Source organism: Capsicum annuum, chromosome 7 (genome assembly GCF_002878395.1).
Source record: "Capsicum annuum cultivar UCD-10X-F1 chromosome 7, UCD10Xv1.1, whole genome shotgun sequence".
Classification (NCBI taxonomy): Eukaryota; Viridiplantae; Streptophyta; class Magnoliopsida; order Solanales; family Solanaceae; genus Capsicum; species Capsicum annuum.
The window spans coordinates 196,088,162-196,107,738 of NC_061117.1; the positions used below are offsets into that span (position 1 = coordinate 196,088,162).

Below are 19,577 nucleotides of genomic sequence, written 5' to 3' on the forward strand. Positions count from 1 at the left end.
TTGATAACTAAAATATTTGTAAAAAATTTTGGTGAATCAAACCTAAAAGAGAACGAAAACAAGTGAAGAGGAAGAGAGAGAGAAATGTGAAGAGAGGGAGAGATAACGTGAAAAGAGAGGGAGAGAGATAACCTGAAAATAGAGAGGAAATAATGAAGTGAGAGAGTTAGGGATTATGTTCTAAAAAGAGTCTGAATGTTATTCAGACTTCCATTCAGATGTTTTCAGATACATTAAGTGGCACTTTTAAAAAAAAACAAATGCATTTAATGGGCCGAAACTATTCAGATTTATACCTCCATTTAAGTGCAAACAAATAGCCCTAACTAAGTTACTTTTTGCATGTATCATTATAACTTAAGTTTTTTTCTTTATAACTATTGTGAATTTTTATTTTATTTCTGTGCCATTGATTAGCAAGTTTGTATCAAACATACTAAGCAGATCTCGATGTTAAAATCTCAATTTTGATACAGTTTATGTAAGTTTTATAAGTTATCTATATATGCCAAAGAACAGAAAGTAATCTCCTTATGTTTTGTTTCTTTCATGCATTTTTGAAAGTAATTGATTAGAATGAGGAATTGAAATATAATTAGTTTGCTTTTATGCATTTTCGAAAGTTGATTAGAATCAGGAATTGAAATATAATTATTTTCTTATGCAAGACTTTGATCTCACTGAAATAACCTTTTTAGTTAGATATTATATGTATAACATGATCCGTTAAAAATAAAGTGATAAAAGAGTTGGATTGAATACGCCCTATCTTCCTCTTGACATGGGTAACGTTCAACCTAAAATAATATATTTTTCTCTTCTTTTTAATCAATATTTGTAGTGTCGACATGTTGTGCTAAGTGGGAACCACAATGATATAACCAACTATAGGAAACTGCAATAGTCCTCCATGGATATAGATCAATCATCCCTGAACTTTCACCCCAAAACCCTCTAAATTTGGATGTAAATACCCCTGTAAATTATTCTTCTATTCCTATCTTTGCTCAAAAGTTACTCCAACATCGATGACCTTTTCCCAAATATGGTTGATGCTCCGATGGCAGACACAGAACATCAAGACGAAGTTACCCCCACAATTTCTAAGGAAAACTTCTTCCCTTTATCAACAGCAACAGACAAAGCAAGGCTATATTTGCCCTGGTAGACCTCTTTAATTGGTAAGTTAGTGGGTAAAAAATTGGGCTACCAAGTCCTCAGGAAGAAACCTTCTGAGGAATTAAATCTGATAGACTTGGGCTACGATTTCTTTTTGATGAAATTTAACCAAGAGTAAAATATGCTCCATGCTCTACATGATGGACCATGGTTCATCTACAACAGCTTTCTCTCCGTTTAAAAATGGGAACCCAAATTTGTGGCATTCAAAGCTCAACTTGCTCACACCGCTATTTGGGTTCGTCTGCCGGAATTACCTACAAAATTTTACGACATGGAAATTCTTCACAAGGTTGGTGCTAAAATTGGAATCCTTTTAAAGATAGACACTTATACCTCCACGACTTCTAGGGGAAGATATGCTCGTTTGTGTATTCAGGTTCCTTTAGAACGGCCCCTTCTTCATCACTTGTACATAGGAACTCATAAACAAGTGATTCGGTACTAAGTTGCCTCTTACTGTGCACTTTTTGTGGGTGACTTGGGTATATCACCCATTGCCCATATAAAACGGTGAATGAAATTCCCAACGAAAAAGATGTTGATGAAGCACCAAATTCCACTGTAATGGGGAATGAGCAACATAAAAATGAAGAAGATGATGAAGGTTGGCAGCTGATTTGTTTCCCTAGGCAGCAACCTCATCGTTCAGCAGAGAACGGAAGAGTTGACTTTCAACGTTCTGTTAAAAGACCTAGTGGGCCATTGTGGGTCAGTGGGTTGTCAATAAAAAGTGTTTCCTAGGTAAAGGGGCTCAATCTTTCCCTTCCTATGGGCCCAGGTAAGTCCTCTTTTCCCATTGATTTAGAAATCCCTTGTAATAACCCTTATGCCCCCAAATTCTCTACTAATGATTCCAACACAATTTCTTTAAATGATGATCTTTCTAAAGTGGGGTCCACGGAGCTCAATTCATCTATTTCAAATCTGTCCCATTTAAAGGATTTAAAAATGCATGAATCACCTCTTTTCTTAACTAATACCATGACCCCACTTAATTCTCAACTGAAGGCTGATAGGCCACAGATGGACTTCATGCATGAGCACAAAAATTCACTGCACGTAAACTCAGCGGTTAACAATTTTGATGTTCACCCTTATAATGATTACACACCACATGGTGATAATGATCTGTTAAATTCTCAAAACTCACCTTCTCTTGTTCACTTTGCCAAAAGCCATATTTTTGAACATACTCCTTTCTCTGTTATAAATCATGGATCATTCTCTAACTTGTCCATTCAAGGGTCTACATATCCATCACAGCCTACCATACCCAGTTCATCAACTACACCAGAAATATATTCCGATGGCACAAGAGAACAATCATTTTCCTTACCAAATTTACACATCAATGAATCCTAGTCATGGCTGGAGTGGCACTCTCGGGATATGCACTCACCTTCACCATGACAGTGAATGGTCAAGAATGTTTTATACTGATTCAAAACCCTCGGGACCTGGCGCAAATCATAATGGAGGGGATGATGAGAGGAATGGAGGTTTTCAATAATCCACTAGCGACAAGCCAATCCCTCTCGACAATTTCATTTTACCCGCCACCACAAGAGGAGGAATCAGCCCCGTGGATTCAACCCCATGTGATGGTAGTAGCAATGAAGTCTAAGTCATAAGTTCATCCTATTCTACTGAGCTCTCTTCCACCTCCGACAACATCAAATACGAAAGAAGAGGTGGGGGAAACATCTACCTTCTTGGGCCAGGTACAGGTATTCCTCCTCACAGAACTATTTGAAAAAGAAATAAACGTAAACTTTCCTCAAAATATGTTCAAGTGTTCCATTCATGTGAGGCCAACCCTCAACCCCGGTGTGGGGAAGTATGCCCTAATTATGAGTCCCTTTCTGAGGAACAATGACTTTCTAGACTTCTTCCCCCGAAAGCCTCTAACTTTTAGTCGCCCCGATGAATTTTCTAATTTGGAACTGTAGGGGATCTTCTTCCCTAAACTTCACTTTAAGGAACTTCTTGACTTGCACAAGACTTTACTTGTAGTCCTCTTAGAAACCCATAGGATGAACCATCAGTCTATGCCCAATGGGTTTTACTTCTCAAATATTGTTGATACCAGACTTCAGGACAAGCAAGGGGAATAGCTATCCTTTGTCAAGAAGACCTTTTGAATGTTACGAATATCGCTATGATTCATCAAGAAATTCACTATATCATTCAGGTATTCCCCCCCCAAATAAATGGTTTTTATCTGCTATTTATGCTTATAATAATTTGGATGACAGAATGAGTCTTTGGGAGAATCTTAAGTGGGTTCCCGACTCCTTTAAGGGGCCTTGGCTAATGGGTGGAGATTTTAATGAAATATGAAATTCCATCAAAAAAAATTAGGGGATTACCGATAGAAAGTTCAAGAGCTGAAAAATTTTCTCAGTACTTAGATTACTGTCATATGGTTGACTTAGGATTTTCTGGCAGTAAATACACTTGGTCAAATTTTCATAAAAATAATACTCTTATTTTGGAATGCCTTGATAGATGTGTAGCCAATACTGATTGGCTCCATCTATTCCCTGAATCACTTGTTAGGCACTTTCCTCGCACTCATTCTGATCACTGTCTCTTACTTCTACAACTAACTACTCCTGTTGTTCTATCACATAAGCCTTCAGAATAGAAACCATCTGGACAAACCATCCTCAATTTCCTTCAGTTATTAAAAATTCTTGGCTGAGAATGAATAATGTTCTACTACCGTCCATAGCCTATTTTCAGAGTCAAGTAACCGTTTGGAACAAAGAGGCTTTTGGAAATATATTTGGTAAAAAAGACGTATGCTCACGTGATTAGGCGGAATCCAAAAATACCCTCATTACCCAACTAGTAGTTTCCTTCAAAAACTAGAAATTTCTCTCAATCAAAATTGGGTTGCTTTATGCAGAACATGAATTTTGGAAACTAAAATCCCGCATCCACTGGCTCAATAAGGGTGACGCGAATACTAAATTCTATCATATGTCCATGGTTCATAGAAGGCGCAAAAATAAAATCTTCACCCTTCGAGACATAGTAGGAAATTAGATTATGGATAGGCATGATGTGGAGAATCATATCACCTTTTTCTTCTCAAATTTGTACTCAACAAACCTTAGTTGCTCTAATAAGCACTTTTATCAAGCTTCCAACCACTTTATCTCTGTGGAGGATGTGGATCATCAGGAAGGTCCTATATCCTATAAGCAAATTGTTGACTCGGTCTTCTCTTTTAAGCCCTACAAGTCCCTAGGTCCGTATGGCTTCCATCCTTTCTTTTTCCAAAAATATTAGGGGCTTGTGCAAGATATCCTGCACCATCACTAGAATACCAAATATAAGAAAGAATACATGTTGGCAAAAATTAACCTCAAAAAATCTTTTGACCAATTAGAATGGTCTTTTATTCATAACACCCTCCTTTACTTCAGATTCTCTCAAAAGCTGGTAAAACTTATCATGTCCTGCATTTCCACTACCTCTGTTTCACTCCTTATCAATGGCTCGGCAATCCCTTATTTCATGACTACTAGAGGCATCTACCAAGGGGATCCTCTCTCCCTGTACTTATTTATTTTGTGTATGGAGAGACTCTCTTGGAGAATGAAAATATATGGGTCTCTTTTAATTTCCTCAAAATGTGAAGATTGTTATGAATAATTGGGGATTTTGTTGTCTTGAACTGTGTTTCTATGTTTCCCGTCTTTCTTGATTTTATTTTAGAACTTTGCTTCAGATATATGCTTTTTGATTGAATAGTTGAGGGTTTATGCAATTTCAACAACAACAACAAACCCAGTGTATTTCTACAAAGAGAGGTTTGGGGAGGGTAGAATGTACGCAGTCTATACTGCACCTTCGAAGAAGTAGAGAGGCTGTTTCTGATAGACCTCGGCTCAAAATAATAAATAGTGAACAATATCATATCAAAGATAAATGAATTTAAATAAAATTTTCAAAGATAAAGTTCTGCTAAAGCTGATAAACTACATTTAGTTTAGTATAATAGGTTAATATTGTGAACGGATAATAGGCAAGGAACCTCGGTTGAGGACATGTTTTAAAATTCAGAAAACTATGTAATTTGGTTGCTAAAATGAGGATGCTTAGATGGATATACGGGCATACTAGGAGGGATTGGATAAAAAGCGAAGATACAAGGCAAGGTGGGAGTGGCCTAGTGGTGGATAAGATATGGGAAGTGAGACTAAGATGGTTTGGGCATATAAAGAGGAGAAGGACACATGCCCTAGTGATGAAGTGTGAAAGGTTGGCAATGATTGGTCTTATGTGAGGTAGAGGTAGACCGAGGAAGAATTAGGGAGAGGTGATTAGACATGGCATGACACATCTTGAGCTCATCAATGACATGACCTTATTACTATTGTTGTTTCGTATACTTGGGATATCTTTACTAATTTTGTTGTCAGTATTCTTTATGCAGTATTTCTACCATAGCTTTTACTCTTTTATTTGTCAAAAACCTGCTTATGATAACAGTTTCTTGAACTGAAGATCTATTGAAGCCATTCTCTCTACCTCACACAAGGTAGAGGTATGGTCTGTGCATACTCCATGCTCCCCAGAACCCACTTAAGGGATCTCACTGGCTATGTTATTGTAGTAGTAATTTGGTTGTTGCAATGTAAGTTGCTCGGACTCTTCAAAATGTTGCAGCACCTGTGTTCGAGCCTATAAAATTGCACTACTTTTGAAGGATCCGACGACATTTTTGAAGATTTCGTGCTTCCTATTATCATCTCTTCCCTGCCTTTTCCTTTATTAGTTTTATTACTACTTGTGTAACTCCATAATTTTACTAGTACTAGTACTAGTACTAAATTAGATTTCCCTTAATTCCCTTCAACTATCTGTGCTGATGATAATAATGCTTGAAATTCCTATAGACAAGGATAGCTTATGACTATGGAGATATCATTACTTACTATATTTAATTTCTTATGTATAGCTAGTAGGTAGGCTATATTTTTCCTTTAATTTTTGGGGAAGAGCACACTAGTTTACAGTTTTGCTCTTTTCTTTTACTTTTTTGGAAGGTGGGAACTAGGGTTCTATTGCTCTATTTGATTGTGCACAAATTAAAGTGAGGTGTACAACTGATTTCTAACTTCGTAACTACAAATAGTTGGTGCTAATATACGAGTTTTGTATACTATATACTACTATATGATTTATTTATGTATTGTCACTATTGCCATGCCCCTGACCCATTACCTGCTTCTCCAATTCCTCTCACAAACTTAATTTCTCAGTATTCCTCCTCCTCTTCCTCTTTCTCTTAAACATACATGTCAAATGGGCCGGTCAACCTACTACAAAAGCCTAGTGGGTGAGCCTGGACCAGCCCAACCCCTATATATGTAGGAGGGGGCGACAAAGTTCTGGCTTGTCCATCCTTTAACAGGAATAAAGGAAAGAGCAACGTAAAGCTTACCTTTTCTTCATACTGCATTTATAAATGCCATTGTTGTGCTTTACTCGGTAACAACTAATTACTGCTATAATGATTTGAATTTGAAGCATGGAGATACAACTCTCAGTGCTGCTTACTGAATTAGATATCTGTAGGTTTTGTACATTTTTTATTTAACATGTAATGAAAGAAAAACTATGATTGGAGATTTTGAGGGTTCAATATATGGGCTGACCTTGGCTCACTGTGATCCTTGCAACTTTGCCCCCTGTTCTAAAATTAAACCTCCTAGAACTTCCTGCCCCCTGTCACCAGACATATCTCCCTACAGTACCAAATTTTGTTTAGCTATGAAAATATAATAACTTTTTAAAGTTAGAATTACGATCGGAGAGTAATTAAGTTGAATTTGGTGTTATGTTTGATCGGAGAGTAAGTTGAATTTGGTGTTATGTTTGATCATAAATAAGAGAAGTAGTTTTACTACTTTATTCACTGTCTCATTTTAATAACTATATATAGTTATATGTATTATGATATTATCTATCTATAACATTTAATTGTGGTATTTGTTTTTTGTGTTTATTTAGTCGTGTTTTTTTTCCTTATAAATCATACATTGCAAAATACAATAAGTTTTTGCTTTTAATGATCTCGTTACATTTACTTATACAAATTCTTGATTTGTTATAAAGTTTTCTTTCTTAATTTAGAGTTTAACAATTTTAATTATGTGATTTTGTGTAGATGGATCGTAGTTGGATGTATAATATGACTAATGTTGGTCGTATGGGGTTGATGCCTGAATTTCTAGCCGGTGTCGGTGGTTTTGTGGAGCATACAATGACACTGGAACCTTTTCAACTCGATGGCTTGGTTAAGTGTCCTTGTAGTAAATGTAAATGCAGGAATTATGAAAAACTTGATATTGTTAAGCTTCATCTTTATTGAAATGGGTTTAAAGAAGATTATACAATGTGGACTAGTCATGGAGAAGTTGATAATAGTTTTGTCAGATCTCAAAACTATGTAGCTGGTGGAAGTTGTGGGGTAGTGGAACCTAATGTCCAAAATTATAGAGTGCACTACATGATTCGAGATGCGTATGGGATGCATTCTAATTTTGAATCTGGTGATCATGTTGAAGAAGCTCCCAATGATAAATCTAAACATTTATTTGAATAGTTGGAAGCTTTTAGTCGGCCTCTGTACGAGGGGAGTCCACACTCTCAATTGTCTATTATTGTTAGGCTATTAAGTATCAAATCAGACTGGAATATTCCTCAGGGGGCAATGGACACTGTGATTGACCTTATGCATGAATTAGTTGACCTGAATCTAGAGATACCTGATAATTTCTACAAGGCAAAGAGGTTGGTGTCAAAGTTAGGATTGTCGTCGATGAGAATCAATTGTTATGAAAACGGCTGCATGTACTACAAGGATGAAATTGATCTAGAATCTTGTAAGATTTATCAAAGGGCTCGTTTTAAAAAAGCTCCCAACATGAAGAAAGTTGTTGTGAAGGCAATGCATTACTTACCTTTTATACCAAGGCTAAAAAGGTTATATGCATCAAATAGGTCAGCTCCTCACATGAGATGACATCATAAAAATAGAAGACCGCCTGGTGTTATGTGTCATCCATCTGATAGAGAGGCCTGGAAGCATTTTGATAGAAAATATCCAGAGTTTTCAGCTGAACCACAGAACATTAGGTTGGGTTTATGTTCAGATGGATTCACTCCATACTCTATTTCTGTTGCACCATATTCTTGTTAACCTGTATATTTGACACCATATAATCTTCCACCTGAGGTGTGCATGACCAGTCCTTATATATTTCTCAATTGTATTATTCCTGGCCCACGTAATTCAAAAATCATGATGGATGTATACTTGCAACCTTTGATTGATGAGTTGAATCAATTGTGGATTCAAGGGGTTGAAATATTTGATGTGTCGCTTAGGCAAAATTTTAATTTGTGGGCTATCTTAATGTGGACTATTAGTGATTTTCCTGCTTATGGAATGTTGTCCGGGTAGATGACAGCTGGAAAGTTAGCCTGTCCTTACTGTATAGAAAATACTAAATCATTCACTTTTAAATATGGCCGAAAAAATTGTTGGTTTGATTGTCACCGTCGGTTTTTTTCCATGGATCATGAGTTTAGGAATATGAAAAATGTATTTAGAAAGAATACGGTTGATCGAGACTGTCCACCTCCAATCTATACGGGAGAACAAGTTTGGAAGAGGGTTCAACACGATCCAAAGGTTACAAAAGAACAACCGTTCAAATTTGATGGGTATGGTGTTGTACATAATTAGACAAAACAGAGTATATTTTGGGAATTATCATATTGAAAGGATCATCTTCTTCGACATAATCTTGATCCCATGCATACTAAAAAAAATTAAATTGATAATTTATTTAATACAGTAATGGATGTCAATGGTAAGAATAAAGACAATGTTAAAGCTAGAATGGACTTACCAGAATATTGTAGGCGAAAAGAGTTATGGATGCAGGAGAAATCAAATAAAAAGTTCTTCAACCTAAGGCTAGCTATTAATTTACAATGGAGCAAAAACATAAGATATGTGAATGGGTTGAGCAGTTCAAAATGTCTGCTGGTCATGCTTCAAATTTGGGGAAGTGTGTTGATATGGAGCACAGAAAGTTATTTGGCATGAAAAGTCATGATTGTCATGTTTTCATGGAAACATTACTCCCCATAGTATTTAGTAGCTTGCCTGAAATAATCAGGAAACCTATGACTAAAATTAGTTTGTTTTTCAAAGACTTGTGTTCCAACACATTGATGGAAGAGAACTTAGTTCGGATGAAACGAAATATTCTTGGAATTATGAATAAGCTAGAGAAGATTCTTCCACCTGGATTTTGGGATGTGATGGAACATCTTCCTATGCATCTTGTGCATGAAGCTCGTCTTGGAGGTCCGGTTAATATCGATGGATGTATCCATTTGAGAGGTAACTATTGTAAATCTTATTATATTCCTCTCCATTGATGTTTTTTTTTTAAAAATTCATAATATAATATTATATAGGACTATTGGCAAGAATAAATGGAGTATCAAGAAACAACATAGAATTGAAGGCTCAATGTGTAAAGCCTATCTTGCTAAGGAAACGACCGATTTCTGTTCGTATTACTTTGGAAGTGATGTTCCATGTTCACGAAATAGGCCTAATCATCACGACGATAGTGGTGAGGTTGCTAGAGAGTCGTTATCAATTCAATCAACCTGGCGGAGGTTCAAAAAAGCATACAAAGAGGCATCTTAGTTCATTGGAGTCTAAATCTGCATCAATACATGTCTTGTTGAACTGCCCTCAAGTTAAACCATTTCTTGAGTAAGTTGTTATTATTTTGCATTACATATGCAATTACAAGACAAAGTGACGGACTTAATTTTCATCCTCTTTGACAGCTACTTTGTGCAGTTGTATGGCAATGATAAAGTGTTTGACTATTTTTCAACACGGTTTAAAGATTATGTGAGTGTTGCAATATTTTCATAATGATATAATTATTAGAAAGTCTACATTTGATTAATGCTAATTTTCTACTCTCAACTATCTTTAGGTTTATGATACAAGAAATGGTCAATTTGACCAATTTTTGAAGGATTTATCTTGGGGACCTATTAAGGCCTATTCTATGGAAAAGTATACAGTGAATGATTTTAAATTCAACACCGAAGAATGCTCCAAATATAAAAAAAAACTAATAATAGTAGAGTTTGGGTAAAAGGTGATGATGGAGATCAAAATGGTGTTGATTATTATGGGGTACTTGAGGAGATTTTAGAAATGGAGTATTCTGGTTGTCCAGAAAAAAGAATTGTATTGTTCAGATGAAAATGGCTCAACCCACGAGGGAAATCAAATAATATAATATCATAGGCACGCAAGAGAGTATAGGGCATACGATCCTTTCATCATTGCATATAATGCTAAGCAAGTGTATTATACTCCTTATCCCTTGTGTCCAGATAAATTGAATTGGTGGGCGGTAATCAAAATCAAGCCTGTGGGTCGAGTGAAAGTTGAAAATGTATTAGATATTTCATACCAGGCTGATGACATATCATGTGTTCACCAACCAGTTGATGTTGACTTAGAAGATAATTTAGAGCATCCTGAACACATAGTGGAAAAGGTTGATATAATGAAGTAGAATTGGCAGCAAATAAAGAGGTGGATGAATCAAATGATGAAAATGTAATAGTAGATGAGGAAAATTGGTTAGAAGAGGAAAGAGGGCCAGAAGAGGAAGAATAGTCACAAGAGAAAGAATGGTCAGAAGAAGAAGGAGGGTCAGAAGAGGAGGATGACGACGAGGAGGAATGATAATTTGAAATAACACATCTGCATTTTTTTGTTTCTTTGTTTGGTTTAGTTTATTCTTTTTTCCCTAATTTGATCAATGTAGTTTTTGTTAACTTTATTTCTATTTTTAACTAAGAATTGTTGGTTTGATTTAATGTTATTCTTATTTAAAAGTTTTGTTTGGTGTCTTGAAGTGCTTGCTGCTTTAATCTCTGATTGGTATGTTTCTCAAAATATATTAGTGTCTCTATGTCTAACTGCGCATTGGTAGTTGTTCAGGTTTGTTAATTTCTTTCATTGATGTTACATGTGTTTAACCATACGTATGTCATAGGTTTTGTTTTCCTCACATACAGTTATATGATCAAAATATGTACATTTATGGTGTCTCTAAACTATAATTTAAGATATTATATGAAAATTTGTGTAGATGGCAGGCGGAAATAAGGATAAGGGTACTGCTAATGCTCTCAAAAAGAAATTAAAGAAGGCTAGTATGATTAACAGGCGATCGACAAGTATACATATAAGATTAGACACCACACCATCTCATCCATCACGAGGTGCACCACTAGCATATACTCAACAACCCCCATATATGCATACGATGAGGCCCACTTTAGGTCATGCTACGTCACATGCATACAGTCAATTTCCTCGCATGATGCATCAACAAATATCTAGTTCCTCTCATACAGTTACTCTTAACCCCGGTAACTTACAACCTTCATCAGTATCTACTCCACAGATTGGGATATCAAGTCTTCCACTTTGAGGCAATATCTCTGAACCTGAAAATCCTACCATAAACCAGTCTATTACGCATGCCAGGTTCATCCACAAGATGGCATGAGGGACATGCGTAATAGACTTATCATAGGCCTGATGGCTATGGGTATGGTTTTTACAAAATGTATTTAGTTTATGAATATCTCATAATTGTTTTAGCTTTAACCTATAAATATTTAAATTTTGAAATACAGTTTTAATCCAGATTCAGCTGTAAGGATCCTTTCTCAAATCATTCAATATCTTTATAGAGGTGCTGTCACGAGTTGGGGAAAGATGCCAGACAATCTCAGGAACCAGATTCTTTTGGAATTTAGGGTATATTCATTTCCATGCTCTTCTTTTCCTTACTGATTTATCAAAAAAGTTCATGTGATATAGTAGTCGCATGATGAGGTGAATCAAAATATAATAAAAGACAATCAGAGAAACTAAGTGAATACAAGTTTTACCAGCACATACTTATTGCTAGACCATTTCTCTATCAAAATAATCACTGCTCTTTATTTTAAGTAGAAATATAAGAGAAAGTTTCTTCTTGAATCATTGTTTCCCATCTTCCAGAATGTGGTACTAAATTTCCAGCTTTAATCATCTAATAATGTATCATTTATAGTGATCCATGATCTATATCACCTTCCCTCAACAATTACCAGCTTAGGTTTTATCCCCATTAGGTAATAGTAATCAATATGTTGCTGTTTGTTGGATGTTTTTTCCAAATTGTTTCGAGTGCAGTTCAATTGATGTTCTTCAAAATCTCCATTCTTGTCAAAAAGTAGATAGGGCAGGAGTTTAATAGTAGCCAAAAATTTGTCCAAAGGTAAAAGATCAAAGTATTGATTATAAACTAACAAACTAACAAAAGTGGTTCTTTAAGTTCTTGTATTGAAGGTATTTCTATTAAGATGAGATATAACAAAGAATATGCTAGGAAAGTTTTGTTTAGATAATACTTGGAATACACTGGTGGATATACACTAGTGGATATACATCTACATCCTTGACCATTTCCCCAAACCAAAAGGCAATATGAGTTCCACATTAGTTGGATCAAGAGTTGATCAGGTTCTGAATATTAGGGACAATAAAGACCTCTTTGAGTTGTCTAATCTTTCTGGTATTCTTTACTTCTTGATCCTAAATAGTATTGAATTTTGGGTTACACTTAAAGGATACATTGATTCTTTTGTTACCATATTCTGGCATTTAATTCCCTTAAAGACTTTCTGTATCTTTTATGCCCCTTTTCCTTCCTGCAATAATACCCCTTTTGCTTGATTCAGTAATTTCTTTTGTCTCTTTCAACTGTTTAGACAGTTTGGTTTTAGTTGGGAGTACTCCATGCAAATAGTTCAAAATAGAGATTATATGTTTCACCACGTCAAAGACAAGTTCCTAATAAACTTGGAGTAATTTTGAACTCAAGACTACCAACTCGGACCTAAGTGTTCTTCTATTGTTCTAATCAAGTGGTTCAACTCGGACCTGGTGTGTTTCTTAAATAAGGAGCAGCTTACCTTTTTAGTGGTAATATATTAAGAAACTATAAATCAATATACATATTAAAGGTTGTGGATTATGGTTTTATTCCTTCCTATATGGATGAATAAATGTGATGTGGCTTGAGTTCTTAAAGCACTTAATTATTAATGTGTAACAGTTTTTTCCCTCCCAAAAAGTAATGGTATTAACTGGACGCATTGTGTTTTGCGCAATATTTACGAAGTTGGGGTCATCATGTACATAGATCAAGGATGAAAAAGCTTGAGTATCCATTGGTTCTCTATAGGGAAGATGATAAAAAAATATAGAGACCTATTGATGCCATGATATTACTCCTTTCCGTCTAATGTACTTGGCAATTTGACCACTAGAAATCTGATTATGTGACATTTAATTCAAGCACGCTTGCTAATTCAAACCTTTCCCCTGTAATTCCTGTTGATAGAAATAAGTTATCCTCATAGTCAGAATCTGCGGCTGTTGCTTCAGGGGATGTTGTAAGGGATTCCAAGCCTGCTGCGTCTATCCTTAGAAGGGAGTCAGAATTTCCATTAACACTAAAGATAAGACCTCGTAATCAATCAATATGGCGTAGACCATCTGATAGGTTTCCAAGAATCATTTCTTCCCCTACAGTTAAAAAAAGGGCTGATCTTTCAGAACTTAAGAAGCAAGTTAAAAGGTTGGTTAAGGACTTGAAACGCACTTCCATTGATATACAGAGAACTATTACAGCTAAACTCTAGTTACTTTCCAAGAATAATATGGATAACCGTATGGTGATTGCAAAATGTGGTGCTATTAGCTTGTTGGTTAACCCACTTTATTTAGAAGATGTGAAAATATAGGAAGATGATGTTACTGCACTTCTCTACTTGTCCATTAATGACAATAAAAAGTGTGTAATTGCAAATGCTGATGCAATTGAACTTCTGATTCATGTCGGTTTGGGATTATTTGTTAGCTTTGTTAAGTCTGATAACTTAAATCTCATATGTTTTGTTTTTCATAAGTTTGAATCAATTTATACTTGCTTTATTTAATTTGAGGGTCTATTGGGAACAATATCTCTATGTCACTGAGGTAGGGATAATTTGTTTCAGTTTATTTTGTTATTATAAAGAAAGTGTTTCATTAGTAAATTAATTTATCTTAGTTTATCTTGTCATTAGAGAGAAAGTGTTTTTGGCGTCCAGAACATGAAGCCCAGATTAAAGCAAACTTTAAGTTAAAATTTGGGTGCATACTTAATAGTTGGCTATCAAAAGCTCATGAAAAAAAAATAAGAGGCCTAGGTGGATTCTACCTGAAAATTGGCAAAAGTTAGTTGACCATTGGGAGACAGATTCGAGGTTAACCAGATGCGCGAGATTGGCAAGAAAGCTAGAGCATCTCTTAAGGGTGGTTCTTTACATACGAGTGGAGCTCAGATTTAGGGAAATGTAAGGAGAAAACTGGTAGGTCATTAATGTGATTTGGCATTTTTTATTGAATTGTGACTGATTAGTGATACCTTATCCTCGGACAACTGATTATTATCCTGATTAAGCTCAGAGTCTTGGTGAATATTCTATGGTCTATTGGTACATGTATATTATCCTGATTAAGTTTGTGGAAAAAACACATATGAGGTCAATGACAAGCAATAATATCAGTTAGTTCTTTTGGTTAATAGGTTTTGAATTGCTTTTTTAGGAGAACTTTCTGTTATATAGTTGAATAGAGTTAGAATGTTGTATCATTAGAGCATATCTATTTCCTGGCTTTAACCATGAGTTCTAAAGTGGTTGAAGTTCTTCAATGGTTACCATAAAAGTGAATAAACGTTCCTAATACAACAGGAATTCAAATTTTCATCATGATAGATTATATTAGTAGCATCTACATAATTCCTTTAAATTGTAAATAGACAAAGTTCATAGTAAAATGAAATGTGAGTGAAAATTAGATTCTTCAATTCTCTTACTTATCATTCTCTTAACCAAATAACCAGCTCCAAACTCTTCTTGAGTTGTTGAACTTGGAGGAGTTTTTACGTGCCAAACTTCAGCACTAGTAGTATTTTCAAGTATATTTAACTGTTATGGCTTATTAATTAAGTAGTTCTCTCTTTTTTGTTTTCTTACTTGTGGCTTTATGATCTTGGTTTCCTTGGGGGCCGGAGTTAGGATATGTACAGCCAACGAAGACGAGGTCTCTCTGTGTTAATTTAATTTAGTTGCATATATAAGTTATTCACGAAGAATGCTTTGGAGAAACCAATTGTCTTAATAAGAGCTCATCTTCTTCTTCGAGTTTGATATAGATTCACTCCATCTTTACATCTTTCGTTCTATACTGATGCAATGTAGGTAACGGCTTACACCCATAATATTTTTAATTTGTGTTTGTGCAATGCAATTGTACTCTTCTGAGTGTTTCATTTCTATTTTTCTCCGAGTTATATTAGTATGAGCTTGAGCCAGAAATTAAAAATGGAAATGCATAGGCCGTTGCTACAGTACTTTCGTCAGTAAGACACTGAAATTTTAGTGTATGATTTGGTGATTATATTCGAATGTGTCATGTGGAAATGTACAGCTTCTTCTCGTGAGAATGGGACTTAGACCGGTGACGTCTGAAGAGGAGGAGGAGTACTGGAATATTTGCTGGAAGCATTGAATTTGAAGGACTGAGCTGACCGTAGGCAGTGATAGGTTACAGTACAGAAAAACACAGCAGTAGGCCTTGCAATGTAAGTTATGGACACGTTCTGAATTAAGGGAAGTTATGTATTTATATACTTTTAAGGGGTTGTTTGGTCGGAAAATAATTTATTTCAGAATTAGTTATTCCATCCTTAAGAAAGGATAAAAATAGCACTACAATTTCGGGACAAATTATTCCATGAATTTTATCTCAATCAAACATAGAATAAGTTAAACCTTAAAATTAATTCTGATATAATTTGTGAACAATTCCTTCCCAGTCTAGTTGGTTCAACCCTTTCTTATGAATCACCAATTCTTCATATAGTATTTCAATGAGGAACTCTTTCCATTGCTTATTCGCCTTGCGGTGTGGACTGGACATCCTTCTATGTATCTAATAGGTAGTTATCTCAAACCTTCTATTGTGTCAATGCCTTAATTTTAGGATTTTAGGCATAAGATCAATGTTATGTGAAATCTCCCATGCTGTTGTTGACCGTTATTAACATGACACAACATCGGCGTACCAGTGGAATTGATATCGCTATCCAGTTTCCAATATGGAGTAACTTATATTTTTCATTTCTGTAATAGAATTGGTTTTTCTTTCCACTTCCAATGTCTGGTATAATGTGCTAGGTTTGGTCTATTAGGCTCCTTTTTCCATTAAACTTACCTACTGCTTCTTATTGGAATTCTTCTGTTTGTTTTTGTTTGTGTTATTGTCTGATGTACTATTGTCGGACAAACTAAATAACATAATAGATAAATCCTTATAAAATATCGATACTTAACTAAACAAATAATATTTATTTTGACTTTATCTTAGCCTATGTTTGTACTCTGATTCATGGGCTTATGTATCCAATCTAGCAATCTGAAATGCTTTCTATCATAATGAAAATTGGAAAGAGGTTAAGCATTTTCCGATCCTGCATTTAATTGTTTCTTACGAATGGGGTCTGCATTTTCTTTCTTGTATTTACAATTATTTAGGTAAAAGTGTTGTGCTGTCTGATCTCGTAACATCTTTATTGCGGCAATATGCCAAAAAGAAGTCTGAGAAATCACTGCTGGCTGTGCTAGAGGGGAAGTTTTGTGATTGATGCAGCCACACAAATTCTTTACCCATTGGAACTTTCTTCAAAATGCTAAACCTTGTTTCTGAACCTGCAATATGTACCAAAATTTGAGTACTTATGTCTTTATCATTAAATTAATTTAATTTCAGGAAAAGGAATTTGGGAGGCCAATAACTCAAGCTGAGGCATTCAAGGCTACACACACAAAGAAGAAGAAAACTCCTGAAGATCCTGATGTATGGGTTGAGCCACGAGCTCAGCTGACCTATGTAAGCCTCTATTTCTAGTATTTATTACTTTATTTTCTAAATTTATATTCTAATATAATTATCATTAAATTCAGAATCGATATCTACAATACATAGAGGATTTTCGCCAAACTCTACCAGAAGATAAGTGAGACCTACCACTTAGCCAAGAGCAGAATGAGAGAATATGGTTAGATGCAGTTAGTGGCCCGAGTAGATATGGATATGCTTATGGATTGCCCCAACGAACATTCTGTGAATTTCATTCGGAACTAGAAGGCCTTGGTAGTTTCCAGGATGATGAGTCAAGGGAGACGATTTTAGATTTGAAGAGCAAATAACTAAGCTATCTAGCGAAGCTAAGGCCTCGCAGGCTAGGGAAAGACAAAAGGATATACAGTATGCAGGAATGAAGGCCCAATTTTATGCATTACTTGCTTCGGGCGGGATTCCCCCTTGTCCCGGTGATGTAGTGTGCCCTCCTCGACCCCCATAGTCTCTACCTATTTCACATGGAGTATATGGTCAATACAGAGATGTGACTGAGGAGCCCAGTAGTGATGAAGATGATTACTATGTGGACTATGCACCGCCGCGTTGTTAAAGTTGAATGTTGTCTAGATAATCTAAACTATATATTTTATGGTGGTTTATTTGAATTCTTAGGTGATTTTGAATGCATTAAAACTTTAAAGTAGAAGTATGAACAATAGTATTGTTAACTTATGACTTTTATGTTTTGTTCTTTCAATTTCAAGGTATTTATATTTTATTTTCATTTTGTGGTTATTAGATTATATTTACTTGTGTTTGTTGTAGTTTGATTGATTGGTGGGAGTTCTTGGAGCTTGATTTAATTGATTATATTATATTATTGAATTAAAATGGTAGGTATTTGTAAAAGCTATTTTTTAGCAAAAAGAGACCTCATGAGGTTGCTATTTCACATTTTTTTTTTTCACAAATGCACAAAAGCGACTTAATGAAGTCTCTTTTTCATGATTTCATTTTCTACATGCTCAAATAAGAGACTGCAAGAGGTCGCTTATGTTTTAAATAAATTATTTAGAATAAAAAATTAGGAAATAATAGTCACTCCATGAGGTGTCTTTTAATTAAAAAATAAAAATAAAAAAAATCAAATAGAGACCTCATGAGGTCTCTTTTTAATAAAATAATAATAATTATAAAAAATAATTTAGAGATCTCGCGAGGTCTCTTTTTGTAAAAATCAAGAAATAACCTAGTGACCTCATGAGGTTGCTTTTAAGCGACCTCATGAGGTCTCTTAGAAAAAGCAACCTATGTTTTAGAGACCGTCAATTGAGGTCACTTTTGAAGTCTCTTTTTGAGGGAAAGAGACCTCATGAGGTCTCTTTTTTAAGTCTCTTTTTACAGCTTTTTTAGTAGTGATTAGTATCTCTTGGTAAGGTGCTAACACCCTTCCAGCTGGGGTCACAGGTTGGGCCCCAACTCAGTTCATAATTGGGGTATGTCGGTTAGAGAACACTCCCACGGTTGCAGTTTCAGACCTAGAATAAAACCTCAGTTCAGTATCAAAATCAGGACTGTCAGATATAGTTACCCAACTCAGTTTAGAACTCAGTTCAGTTCTACAGAATCAGTACTGTCAGAAACAGTGAGTCAGTAAACTCATATATTAGTCATTCAGTTTTCAAAACTTATTATCCAGTATTAAATGTGATCTCAGTTACAGTATACATAGTTATGTGCATAGCATTGCATAATCAGCATTTTACAGCAGTTTTAGATATACATATACTCGCACTCAGTTATATACATGATTTCTCAGCCAGTTACTGTTTATGTATATGAACCCCTGCATTTATCCTTACCTCACCTAGCATACCAGTACATTCAAAGTACTGACGCCTACCTTTCTTTTATGCTATGATGTCTTATATCATAGGTTCAGACGCACGGGCTCCTGACCGTACCTAGATGCCTAGATTATCAGCATCATATTTAGTGGTGAGTCCTCATAGTTTGAGGACAGAGTATTATTTCAGTTATCAGCACTTCAGTAGTCGGAGTTAGTTGGGGGCTTGTCCCATTAACTCTATATTCAGACAGTTCAGTTAGAGGCTCTTCGGACTAGATTATTTCAGATAGTTATATAGTTTTCAGTATTTATTTATTAGTATTCAGTGTTTGGTTTTAGTTACGAACCTTATGGAAGATTTAGCCTAATTTTTATATTATTATAGAGTTATTAATATTCAGTGATTGCAGTAGGTACCAGTCATGGGTTAGCTTGTGATCT

The 19,577-nt window shown here is 35.3% G+C and overlaps 1 long non-coding RNA gene across 1 annotated transcript; it reads left to right on the plus strand.

The window, feature by feature from the left end:
* The first annotated feature begins 629 nt into the window (after positions 1 to 629).
* LOC107877275 lies at positions 630 to 17,992 on the plus strand. The gene is made up of 4 exons (XR_007057707.1): positions 630 to 12,085; positions 15,854 to 16,007; positions 17,195 to 17,314; positions 17,389 to 17,992. It is a non-coding gene; the product is annotated as an uncharacterized LOC107877275 (long non-coding RNA).
* Positions 17,993 to 19,577: the final 1,585 nt, after the last annotated feature.